We start from the raw sequence: 13,973 nt of genomic DNA on the forward strand, positions 1-13,973 counted from the left end.
ATGATTTAATCCTAAAGCACATTGGCAAGTTCAATCCCAGTTTCAACTGGGAGACTATAGACATCTTAGACCAAGCCAGATCCAAAACTGCAAGACAATTCCTAGAGGCGTGCCACTCCGTCAAATCATCCATTAATGGACACATCGAGATAAGCTCTGTCTACAAACTATTTAAGAAAGGAAGCAAACAGATCTAAAGACATCTTTCCTCACCACGCACCTATTAACCAATACCCAGATAAGTAGGGATCAGCACCAGATAAACAAGAACAATTAAAAAAAGAAACAATACCCTACCCCAAAAAGCAACACAGGAAGAAATAATATCCCAATCAAGCTAGCACATATAACCAGCCAGCAAACTCCACTCCTACAGGCAGTGATGATATTACCTAGCTTAGTAATAAAATGTCTGCAGGAAGAGAAGCCAGATTTGAAGGACACCAAGAACCCAACAAGGCAGTATAAGCCAGAATTCCTGGCTTACCATGTCTGAATATAGCCATTGGAAGCTAGATTAAGTGTGCGCTACATGACCCTCAATATTCTACACATGCCTCAAAATCTTCAGAGTTTTAAACAACCTTATATGAACAATGGTAAATTATGAGAAAGCTTCAGTCTGCCCAGAAATCTCTCAGTAGGGTCATTGTACTCAAAATGCTACCAATATGGGCTAATGATTAGAAGCCTCTCTGAAAACCTAGGCTCAGGGTGAGGAGACAGACATTCCTTTACAGAAATGTTCCTCTGTTTAAAGATCTGTTAAAGGAGAGCTTTGAAGAGCTGCCAGTTTAAGCAAAAGAACCCTTAAAAAAGGACACAAAGGAGAGAAAGCGTACTTGAAGCTCCCCATCAGCGGCTAGCTTCTAGAGTGCAGACTGATCACCTGATTATTATGCTCTTTACCACTTTGGTATGAGGCACTGTATTTTTAGTTCCATACTGGTAAATATTTAAACATATAAATTACCATACGGAAGCTTTAAGCAAATCTTTTTTAGTCTTTTTTCGGGGCAATTCATTTTCTCTCCCCCCGTGATGCCATTCTAGTATTATTGTACCCAAAGTCAGCTCATTTAATTTTGGCACTTAAGCCTGAAAAATTCTACCAATGCTTTTCCTTCGTCAATAATAAATGAAATTGTTGACTTTTTTTCCCTCTTATGTGGCACGCAGAGTCAGCTTCCTGAGGCTCTGCCAAATTGAGGGGTCAACTGTACATTTGTGTTATTGAAGGTAAAATGGGGCAATAGTGACTGAGAAACTGTGCTCCAGGATTTTATTGATGCAATTAACAGAGGTGCTGTTCAGAAGCTCCGTGACCTATCCTAGTAGGCAAGAGGTGTTTCTGTGTTTCTTTCCATTCAGTTGCCCAGTAAGCACAATGCAGAGTAAGCCACCTCTTCTTCCAGCCCCACCTTCCATTCACATCTTCCATTCACGTGCATTTACTATCTTTCTGGATACCACGTGGCTACTTGCTTACCATTTTGTCCTCCCAATCATCCCATACAGTCTAATCAACCACAGTGTAGCGGCCATGTCAAGCTCATCTATTTTGCTTTTGGCTAAATGGAATCTGATGTTCATTATTATATCATTCATCATGTAGGAGTCATAGCTCAGCAGTACAGCATTTATTAGGAAAATAAAAGGCCCCAATTTAGTCCCTGCTATATTTCTGGAAAAATCTTAGTCAGCTGTTGCCAGTCAATGGCAACCACACTATATTTAATGGATTGATAGCCTGGGTCAATATAAGGCAGCTTCCTTGGTTTTTATGATCCTGCCCATAGCCTACTGGTTATGGGTTGCTATTTAATGAGTTGCTTGGACAGTAATGAAAACTACAATTTTGTTCTCCAAATCTCTTTTTATATTCTTACCTGGTGTGAAAAGCAGTGGTCAGTGACTCCTAAAGAGCTGGTTCTAAAAATTCTTATCCCATCTTCTGTCCTTCATCTTGCAAGTGTTTTACACACATTGAAACTCTCTCTCCCTTTGTTGAATGACTCAGGCGGGGGGAAAATCTGCAGTAATGAAATTCAGAAAAGACAAGGGCTTTGTAGCTCTCATTTAAAGTCTGTGGAAATTTGAAAGGAAAGGAAGACGATGATAGTATCACCCGTATAGAGACAGCAATTATAAGTCCCGGGAGGAAATGTAATAAAGCCTTATTGAGTTGAGATAACTGTGGCGGCTGCAGGGCCAATGTTCTGGAAGGAAAAGGCTGGAGGAAAGCCTTCTCAGACCTTTCATCCTGTCTCTGTCATTCCCATACAGATTAATGAGCTCCAGGATGCCCTCAGCCATGTTCAGACCAGTCTCCGTTTCCCAAAATAGAAGGCTCCATCTTGTGCCAGTGTGTCATATTCCCAGGCTATCAGCACCATTGTGTTTTATTACCCCATTGTATTCAGGGGTTACTTCCGAACTTTTCCTCTTTGCTCCTTAATTACTCGTTTTGACGGTTTGATTCCCTGAGAAGAGCCCCTGAAACATCTGACCTGAGTTATGCATCCATTGTATATAAAAGAATGTGGCATGAAGCATTCACTTGAGGGTCATATAGCTGCCAGCTGAATCTGCATGGAAGAAATTGCTAGCCAGAGCCCAGCCAAGTTTTGTTTAGCAAGCCTGTGTATTATTCTTGCAGAGTCAGGAAACTAACTAGGTCTTATTTCTTATAAAAGAGAAATAATAATTGTTGACAAAGAGTACACTGATTCATTGCTAAAGTGGTCAGTTTTCCCAGTCATTCAGATTTGCAGATTAAGAATTCTGTTGAATTTCTGTTTCCTGTTCAGGCATTATAAAAATAATTGCATAAGTAAGTTGGCCTTTGCTCATTTTATTCTGCAAAACTGCAGCCACCTCACTTTTTCCAGGTAGTTAGAACTGAATCTGAATGAACCGTACCATTTCCCTTTTTTCCATTTAGAACCATACCGTTTACTTCAAAATCATACCAGTTGGCAGTGCCAACTGCCTTCTTAGGATAAGTAATATTATGCCATTTTTAAACTCTTTTTCCATCCTATGATGGTGATTAAATATTCTGTGTACCAAGAATGAATAGTAGCCATTGTTACAACTCATTTGCTCCTTTTAGTAGTGATATGACTTTGAAGAATTAATCTGGTAAGGACAAGGTAACATGTGGACCTGCTTTTACTTGGAAAAGGAAAATGCTATTCTTTTTAGATCAATGAAATAACAGTAATTGCATTTCTAAATAGGACTATTGGACAGAATGGAACTTTTGAAAAAAGATGCATAAGATTGTCCTGCATATCACATTTCAGAGCTGAGGTCAGTTAATTCTCTGGAAGGTTTGAATTGGCCAATTTAAATATTTTGTACAGTGTACGATTGTGAATTTTGAATTCATATATACATACACATACTTGCTCAAAATAAGGCCAAAAATGAACTATAGAAGCAATTATAGAAGCAGTTCTATATCCAGATTAAGATAAAAGAAGCCTTTTAAAGATATTATCTATATTTAGTTGTCTTCTATCTTAAAGATTTTAAAAAATGATTAATATATCTTCTAATATGAATTGAACATACTTTTACTTTCCTTTAATTTTTTTTTTTTTTAGGAAACTTACTGATTACTGCAGAAGAAATAAGGACATGGATCTGTTGACTGCAGATGATGGGTCTTGTAGATGGAGCATATTGTGTTGAAGAAGCTTGATATGTATCTTTACAAAATGCACACTCCACTTAGGAATAGTGGCTTGTCTCTGATCCTTTTGAAACTGTACCAAATAATTTAATTTAAGTGCAACAAAAATCTCTTTCCACTGTTGTTCTGCAGCCTTTTCGAAATGTTATGCCATTTCTCTGCTTCAGTCCAGGGGAATTATCCATATCTCTGACAAGAGAATAGGTTACTAATGCACCAACACAGCTGTTTTGACACTTTTGATGAATAACATTCAATACTATTAATTGGAACAATTGCTTTTCATTTAACTAAATCACTAGAATTGCTAAACTAAATTGAAACGGAATGTAATTTTGCCTCACTCTCCTTTAATATGGGCCTCTAAATGTCTTCTCCCTGAAGGATTAGTAACTTAATCACCTAACAGTGATAACTGTTTCATAGCCCTCAGCTGGAAAGCTTTTCCTGCTAAGCAGAATTGCAAGGGAGAAAGTGTTATAACAGGGAAGGAGGAAAAGAATTCCATCTTCTTTCTTTCTTCTCCTTTTTACTGCAATATTAATCATATTAAAAATGATTTCCTGCCTTTTTTCCCCCTCTTCCATCCAGATCTTTATAGTTCATTATAATTCCAGCCTCCCCACCTTTCATTTTGCTTGTATCAATCACACACATTTCTCTGTGTGCGTGGCAATTCTATCTGTCCATTTTGCTAGAGACAGAGATTTTCACTGTCATTGATTGGAAAATAGGGTAGAAGCTATACATGCGTATGTCCACACACACAGATAATTATATATTAGATACTTGTTTCCATATAAATATGCTTGAGATTGTTCTTGTCTAAAAATCACGTAGAAGGAAGCAAGCATTGTTTAAAAAAGTAAATAATTTCTGATTTTTTTAAAAAAAAATCATATTCTTTTGTTTGCCTTTCCCAGTCATTTTCTCTTTCTTTCCTGTACCAGTTCTCATCCAGATTAATGCTGAAATATTATATTGTGAATCCTGCACTTTCAGATTATGCGTGTTTACTTGGCTGACTTCAAATTTGGCTTGTCCAGCATCTGCCTTTACTATCATGGTAATGGAAATTCCAATAACGTTTTATTTATTCATCTCACATAATGACTTGGCCTAGCTGAGCAAAATCTCACAAGGCCAACTAGTGAGTGTAAAGTAATTACTGCATGTCATGCATTTACATAGCCCTTCGCAGAATGAGATAAGCCTCGAACAACAGTTAGCAACACCAGGCGACCAGAGCTAGGAAGTAGGAATGATAAAGACAAAGCAAGCACTTTGTGTGGAATAATGTTTGATTATTTTAGGTAAGAGGCTAGAAGGGGCTGCATTGCTTGGCACACTTATCAGGGAATAAGGGGACAAAAGGAATTTATTTCTGAGCAAACAAGCACAGGTTTTCTTTGTTGTATATTATATAGGTCAAATGAGTAGAGCACCTGTTTTAATAACAGGTGTGAATGATGTGAGAGGAAAACATACTGAAATTTCATTTCTTATATAAAAACATTTCAATGGCAGTAGATAACAAAGAATCTATCTCCGGGGCCTGTGTGGAGATCCTAAAGGGACTTTGCTTTAATTGAGCTTTCAACAAAATGTCCATCTTTGATCCATCTTTATTCAGTGATGTTTCTAGGTGTCATTTTGGAGCTGCTGTGTCATAATAAAAGTGGCCTTCAGTAGTCTTTTTTGCACGCACAAAAATAATTCCGTTAAAGCAACATTAAAGCCTAGCAGAGTAAAAGCGGGCCACCTTGACTGCGTGACTGAAACGGATGGGACACCTCAGTTTTCTGTACTGAGGCTGTATTTGCCCTGTGGTCATCCCTGTCCGCAGCAACTCAAGACAACAGAAGAGAAGAAGCAGAGTTATTCTTGTAGGGTTCATATACAACAGTTTGGGGAACTATGGCTTTCCTGAGGTCATCGGATTTCTCTGTTTTGTTAGAATGTACTAGGTGGTGGTCTAATCTGGAATATATGCCTGCTTGCTTTTTGCATGTGATGTGGGGCTTGGCACATCTAACAAAATTCTGATGGGTGGAGATAATCAAATACAAAAGATCATACTGCTTTCCAGAATATGATGTTATCTTGACGACAGCTAAATAGTGCTGATGGGATCGTGATACATAATGGGTAGGCTATCACTATTTATGCTTTGTTTAAGTCAATGCCTCCTATCCTGAATGTCTGTATTTTGGCTTCTTTGGGGAGATAAAATGATCTTGCATAAATTCTATTTCTTTACATATATCAAGACTTTTTTTTAAAAGAAGGACAAATTCTTAGCTTCATACAAACAACATTTGGGAGATAGTTCCTCTCTGGAAGACTAGGAAAACTAGAATTGGCTTCTTTGCAAAGCCTTTCATTTAATTACTCCTTCATTATATTTCTTTTAACGTCATCAATATTTTTGTGAATTCTCTCATATTACTCACAATACGTATGTCCATGGCTATTAGTAAGAAAACTTTTTTTAGGGCCACTAGATTTTTCCTGGGGCTGTAGTGGTGGTGGGACACAAAACAGCAAAGGAATCTTCATTTCTCCCTTTCTATCTCATGCTCTTAGCTATGATAAGAAGAGAGAGAGAAAAAGGGAGAGAAACATGTTTTAAAACCACTGAGCTGACCTTTTACAGATAACTGAATCTCTTTTGTAAGTATGGTCTGTTCCCTGGAAAGGATATGGGAAACAAGCTAAACAAACAACGGTGATTATTCTAATGGCGTGAAGTTCATCATTTTAATCCAAATTCTACCATTGTGTACTGTCCATTAGAAATTTCAGAGGAAAAAGGCTTACACTCGTTTCAGTGATGATGTACAGGGTTCAGGGTTCAACATTTTCTTTCAGAAATGGAAAGCCAATATAGGACAGAAGTTAAGGAGGGGCTGAGCAGTCTTCTTCCTGGACACCATCCTTGACTTCTTACCTCAACTATTTTTTTTTTTTTAACAATCTTTTAACATTTTGTTTGAATGGGAAGCTGACACGCTACAAAGTGCCAGCTTTTAGTATGATTTTTATTTACAAAGATACCTCTGAGTTCCATAGGCATTCTTAGAAAATAAAATTGATGGGCCACTACAGGCTGGGGCTTTGTTTGGAACTATGCCCATCAGCCTATGTTGGGGTAGTGGGAGCAATCTCACCAGCTGTTTATCCCCCAACTGCACTGTGCAAACAAAATTGAAAGATATACACTGGATTCATATTGTATGCATAACGCTATACTAAGTCATTACAGGAGTTGTTTTGATTTTCTTATATTATCCCAGTAATGCTGGGGGCACACAGTGTGCTAAGCTGCATTTTGCTTAATCAAAGCTTGTGGAATAAGCCATAAAAGCATCATAAAGCCAAAACCACACAAATCACATTATAGCTTAGCATGATTGATGAACCCAGTGTATACTTCCCTTCCTTTTCCTAGCGAACAGTGCAATTGTAGGCTGAACAGGGACCTTCTCTGCAAAACGGAAAAACTGAATGTGCTCTATTTTTGCCAACGCTATATCTTTTTTCTTCCTAAACATAGTTTCAGTCTTTCCCTTGTTATATTTCAATCTTATTTGGAAGTAGAATTCCTAGTGTAAATTATGACTTAATGGTTTCAGTGCGGTTTATTTATTTCTTAGATTCTTAACTAGCTACTCTTCTATTTCTTCAGATCAATTATAGCGCACTTGAAAGAAGACAGAGAATATAGAGGCAACCCCAGAAAGCTCTTACAAAATTAGATGCTGAACTTGGTGTGTTTAAGGCAAACAGCCAAGCAATTGTATATAACACTTCACTTGTCAAAGACAGATGTTTGTTTTACTTAAGTTGGGCAGTCTGATTTCATAGCTTTATTTTAATATACATTATGTATAAATTGGTCTATTACTTTCAGAGGAGCAGAAGTTTTATCACAACTTGCCTAGTTCTCATCACATAGTACAATGATTTATGATTTGGGGTCATTTTTTGAAGGGGGCATCAACTTACTAAGTCCCCCCCCCCCACTTATCCTATATAGCAGGAGTATCTGCAGCCATCTGCCAGGTATGGTGAAGAAAGTCAGAATGGGAGCCACAACAATGCTATTAAAGTTCCACCTATTTTTTTATACACATCAGAGGAGGCAGATAAAAAACAAGTGGAGCTTTGCTTGTACTATTATGACTGCCATCTTGACTTTTTTCACCATAGCCTGCAGACACCCCTGCTGTATACAACTATTATAATGCTGCTACAGACAAAAATTAAGAATTATATTTTAGCTGGCTTATTATTGAAGGCATGGTAGTATCTCTTAGATATGATCGTAAGTTTGTAAATGACCATCTGGCTGGTGTTGACATTCTGTCATATAAAATAGGTTATTTAACAAATGTGTCATAGGCTTAAAATAGAGGCGTCTAATGGTTATAGCTGTCTGAGCTGTCTTTTTTTTTTTTAATGACAATATTTTTAAATGTTTTCTTGCTTCTTGATAGCACCGTATCACCTATTCATATGGTATTTAGTATAGTCAGAGTGATTCATTACTTCTGAACTATAAGCATTTTTCTGAAAGAAGACCGAGCTATGCCAAGAAGTGACATGTCAACTGGAAGTAAGTTCAGGGTCTTTTTAAAGGTGTTATTCAGCCATATTTTCATTGTTGCCCTTTCTGCAATTGATCCGGCAGGAGTCCTGTTATTATTAACATCTCCCCATTTACTTACTTACTTACTAATTTATTTTTGCATTAGCTCTGTTTTTATAGTTTTTATAATAATTTATAATGATAATGGTTTTAGGTATTTGTTAATTGTTTTAGTTCTGTTGTACACTGCCCAGAGTCACTGGCTTTGTGAGATGGGGAACTATATAAATTAGATAGATAGATAGGTAGATAGATGATAGATAGATAGATAGATAGATAGATAGATAGATAGATAGATAGATAGATAGATAGATACTTGATTTTAATGTGCGAACAGCAATATAAAAAATAGTAGTAGTAGTGGTAGAAGTAAGTACTGTAACTGTATCTGATCTCCTATCAAACAGATGCTGGAATCTGGCTCCCATCTTGGCTTCAAGAATCTGAAGTGATGTAATTGGAGAGATGTATGCTCTGTGAATTGGGGGCATCTCTTAGGAGATAAATCTACTTCCTCTGAATTCAGCCTGAACATTGGCAGAAAAGCTCTGGGTAAATAAGCATCAAGTCTTATGAGCAGACATTTATATGGCCATAATTTATCGGTCCTCTGAGTCCTTTTGAACCTTTGTAGCTCTTTGGGGGAAACAGTGTGTTACAGCAAAAGAAAAGGTGTTGATATAAATAAATAAAAAACTTGCCTGTAGCAGGACAAAAAAAAAAAAAAGGAAGAAAGCCCTCTATTGTGTCATTTGTTCCAACAGCCTTGACATGTTCAGGGTTGTTTTCCTAAATTTGATTTTTTTAATAGGATTTTGGCAAGTCAGCCAGCACTGTAGGAAATAAAACAACTGTTTGACAGATCCTTGCTCCTAAGTCCCCTTTCCTGCAACTTCCCCCTGTGGTAAAAAGAACTGAAAACTGCAAGATCCTGATGGAAAAATCAAACAAATCTACAGAGCATAGCTGAAGGATAATAGAAAGTTCCTTGGCTCTCAAGGCCCTCTGGTCCTCCTTCGATATACAGTGATCACACAGTCTTCCATAAGATTTTCTTCTTCTTTTATTTGACTCTTAAAATATACATCCATTTCTAGGATAGTCAATTATTTGTCATAAAAAAGGTGAAAAACAGGGGATACCACTTTGCAGAACATCTGCATATATTTATTTATATGCCTAGATAGATATTTTGAAATAATTCTGTCATTTAAATAGAAATATAGTAGACCTCACCAGAATAAAGAAGAACATAGCCATGTAGCACCCTTCTCAGTCTACTCTTTAAGGTAGTGTTTCAGCATCTCAGCAACTTTAAGATGTGTGGACTTCAGTTGCTGGCTAGGGAATTCTGGGAGTTAAAGTCCATACATCTTAAACTTACTGAGATTGAGAAATGTTGATCTACTGTTAATGGCTGATGGGCAACTTCAAAGCACTCCCTTTTTAAAGTTCCTTGCCTTTAATTTGAACTTGGACCAGGCAGTGAATGACTTCATAAATAGGACTGATATGTCTGGCTTTGTGAACCTTGGAGATTCAGTGGTGACTGATAGCAGAGGACTTGAAATGGAATATTTTCATTACCAGATAATATTCCTAATTATCCTGAGGAATACATATGGTTGTGCTTGATCGGAAACAGAAACAACAAGCCTTGAAGATAAAATTTATCTATTAAGGTTTTTTTCCAGTTTGGGCCAAGTCCCTAGGTCTATTATACCCTATATGTGGGCTGTTTACAAAATAAGTATTCATTTTAGGTGAACAACTCTATTATGGCATTCTCTTTAACATCAGTTTTTGATGTAAATTGGTTTTCCATATATATAGCTTAAGAATAAAGAAAACTCAGTTAAAGGAACTGGATTTGCTGTGTGATAATTAACCTCAAATCTTAAAGCACTGGCCACTTTGTTACTGTGCCCCCCCCCTTTTTTCCCCCCAGCTTTCTGGGGAAAACTGCATCCTTGCTGATCTGTTCAACTCAGACAGACCTTTGTCCTTCGGTTCCTCTTGCGGCCTCGTCAAATGTTAGCATGAACACTTTTTCCCCCCTTTTTTTATTCTTCATTGGATAATTTAGCATGCTTTTGAACTTTGTCTTTTTGTACATGCTTAAAATATTGTTTGTTTTCACAGGAATTGTGCCAGTTGCTTCTGATGAGTAGTTTTATTGAACATGACATGAGGAGGAATAAACATACAGCCCATTGTGATTTTTGGAGGACAGTGATCTGCAACTACAAGTCATTGCAACGTTGGTGGAAGGAAAATCCTGGCCTCTGGCTTGTACACCGTATGTTTGGCACAATATGACTTGGTTGACTGCTGTAGCGATTGACTCAGTTTAACATAGCCCTGATTAGAGCTTGTCTTGCCAATGGCAGTTCCTTAAATCTCACACTGCCTATTCTGTAGTTTTTCCCATGAGCTATCTCTTGTCAGCTGCCTCCAAATGGCTGCAGCTGTCGTTCAGTGTCTGACCTTTAAGATTGATCTCTCCTATCCCATCTAACCAAATCTGGGCTTGTAATATGCTATGCAGGGCTGCCTGTTTCTTTACTTCTGCAACCCAGCTAAATGGCTTTTGGATGCTTTATAATGATTCAGCTGATAACTTGCAAAAATAAACTCATAAGGTATTAATAGAGTTGGATCCTTGGTATTAAGAGATAAAATAAGGATTTCTTGTTTTCTGGATAGATAGATAAGCATATACAGACACACAATTCTAGGCAGTAAAGAAACTTAACAAAATGTAAACAGATGAAACCTATCTAAGGTTTTTCAAATAGATACAAGATGATTGTTAACAGATATAGCTTGAGGGGTATTTTGTATGATAACAGCTGTAAGGAAGGACCTACTTCGACTTCTATTGACCAGGATGGATACATAGTTCTCTCTAACAAATAGTTCACTTTAATGTGAAACAGGGAATTGTTGAAATCATGGGATGGTACAAGGCAATTGTTAATTATTTGGCTGATACTTGCTGAAGAGCATTATATATCATCATGCTGGTAGGAACCATTACTATCTTTGAATCCTGAGACCCCAAGCTGCCCTTAGTTTGTCATTCTTGAGTAGATCTTATCTTCCTTAGAATAACTCTGCAAGCTGACAATTAATGAGAAACGCTGGAAGTAGTGTCCCAGGGGATGATTAAACCCCACAAGCCAATTAAAGGGAGTGTAATTGCCCCTGCTGTGCAAGTTGTTAAACAAGCTAGAGGTTATTGTCCTTCAAGTCAATGTACTGGAACAGCCAAGAATAGCCTATCAAGAAGGTAGGAAATAGCCGCCCAGCAAGAAAATGCTACTAGGACAATTTTGTTTGGCATGAAGCTTTGTCTTGGGAGAACTTAGAAGCTGCTGTAAGACTAGCGTGGCAGTCAGCTTTCTGCTTTTGCTACAAGAAATTATGTACAGAAAGGAAGAAAAAAAGAAGACACACAAGTCTACCTATATGGAATAGAATGTGTGATGCTTGTGTGTTCTGTTCTAACCCACAACTTTAGCCCAGGGATTGCCTTTGGGGAAATTGTCTTGGGTCCTTGGCAACTGTAGTGTGTGGTACTATAGGGCATCATCTTATCACCAATGGTATTTAGCAGCTGGGTGCAATCATTAGGGGATTTGGGACAAGATGTGATCAATAGATTGATATAATTTTGTGCATGCACCAGAGTAAAGTTTGACTGTATGCAGTCAGAAAGCAGAGGGTGGGTAGGCTGGATGAGGGAAAATAGGCTGAACATAAATCTTGGTAAAGTCAAGGAGCTGGGCAATTTAATAGTTTTGGAAGGGATTGTACTTGCCCTGCAGGAACACACATGAAGTTTGGGATACTTGTCAATTAATTGTTTTCATTTGAGTCCAGGTGGCTTTACCAGAGAAGAAACTCTGTTACCAGATCTGGCTGCTACAGACTTTCCTGGATAGTTTTGCCTTGGTGATTCATGCATTGGTAACTTCAAGGCTGGGCTACTATTATAATATGCTCTAAGTAGAGCTACTGTTGAAGTGGTTTGGGAGAGCCTAGGTTGATTTCTGTGGCTGCTTACCGCACACATAGAGATGTCTGTGCTAAAACTCTGGGTTGGCTGTGTGTGGATTGGCCTACCATTACAATTAGGCAAGTCCCTAGTGTGTACTCTTTTTACTGCTTAAAAACTTAACACTTTGCTTGAATATTCTGATTCCCAATGATTGTATTATTTTAATGATTTTAACTTTTAATCAGTGGTTCTTATTGAATATTCTTGTTTATATCCTTGGGTTTTAGTTTTTACATTTAAAATGGCATTTTAGCATTTTAATGAAAACAATAACATAATAAAATAGTGTGTGATATGACACTATATAGCATTCAAAAAAGATATTGTGCAATGCATTAGCCGGAACAAAACATTGCTGTTTGAGCTATTAAGGCAGCTGGATCTTTTGTTTCAAAAGTTCTTTCTGTGTATGTATTTCAGTGCACAAACAACACTTCCACTGCAACTGCCAGCAAAGGAAATGGCTGTGTATGCGCACACATGAAGAGATAGCTGGGAGCAACTTTCAAAGCAGTCTCATGAACCTTGTAAATGACAAGGCTGCTTTAATGTTTGAAGTGGGACGCTTTGTTCATGCTAGTGCAAGTTGCTAAGCATCTCTTTCAATGCTTGCACAACCCTACTGTGTGATCATTGTAATAACAGAACGGGTGATTTGCTCAATCAAATTAACCACTATAATTCCCTTTATGATCCAGCTTCATGGAAGAAAAGATCAAATGAGGAAGCAGAAAAAGTGCTACAGCTATAAAACGTGGAACTGCTTTTGCCATTAAGACTGGAAAACACATGTGCTAATAAGAAAAATCAAGCAACATTAAAAAAAAAATCCAATGTGATTTGACTGTCATTATTATAGCCTACCCTAAGCATGTCTATGAGGACTAAATCTCATTGATTTCAGAGAGAAATACACTTCAGATGACAACCTAAGAGTGTTCAGATTAGGAATGAATGGTTTCTCCAGTTCTGTTATTGGTCCAATGTAATCTTCCTGCAACTGAGCACTTGCACAATTTCATACCTGCATCCAAGTTACAAATACATTAAAATCCTGGATTTTTGCATTTTCCCTTTATTTCCAATGTCAGCATTTTAATTTTATTTTTTTCCTTCTCACTGGGGGTCAACTATAAATGAAAGAACTATATTACTTTAACATTTAAAAATGAATTCTTTAAATACAGTATGTGTTCTGGAACTACAGAAGAATCATGAATTCTGACAATGATCAGTTCTTTTGTAAGAAGTTTTGATACAGGAGAAATCTGACAAGGAAGATTTGGAAGCAGCCTAGTATTGTTAGGGGTAGTTGCAGTAAAAAGGAGAAACAAGGCACTATCAGGTAACTGGATGACCTTTTCTTACTGGTCATGTCTTTTCAATGACTATATTTCAGTTTCTTGTTCAGGTGAATCATGCATTGTCAAATATACAGTTTCAATATGAAATAGTCATTAGTTTGCAAATATTTCTTGACACCTGGGGGAAGGTGTGCATGAAATTAAGATGAGAGAATCTAGAATAGGCAAAGGAGGAAATTTCTAAGAAGGTTTCTC

General features: G+C 37.4%; 1 long non-coding RNA gene across 2 annotated transcripts in view; it reads left to right on the forward strand.

Moving 5' to 3' along the window:
- The window catches only part of LOC148214263 (uncharacterized), a 28,542-nt gene extending 15,377 nt beyond the window's left edge, over positions 1-13,165 (forward strand). Inside the window, exons 2-5 of one of the 2 annotated variants that reach the window (XR_015798392.1) lie at positions 3,612-4,766; positions 8,200-8,318; positions 8,759-8,903; positions 10,494-13,165. This is a non-coding gene — a long non-coding RNA (uncharacterized LOC148214263). Of the gene's footprint in view, positions 1-3,611; positions 4,767-5,106; positions 5,849-8,199; positions 8,319-8,758; positions 8,904-10,493 lie in introns of those variants that run through there. The other variant, XR_015798393.1, reaches the window with a different exon arrangement.
- The last annotated feature ends 808 nt before the right edge of the window (positions 13,166-13,973 follow it).

Source organism: Python bivittatus, unplaced genomic scaffold (assembly GCF_059951505.1).
Source record: "Python bivittatus isolate LINGU-HERP-01145 unplaced genomic scaffold, Pbiv_v1 ctg000700_np1212, whole genome shotgun sequence".
Taxonomy (NCBI): Eukaryota; Metazoa; Chordata; class Lepidosauria; order Squamata; family Pythonidae; genus Python; species Python bivittatus.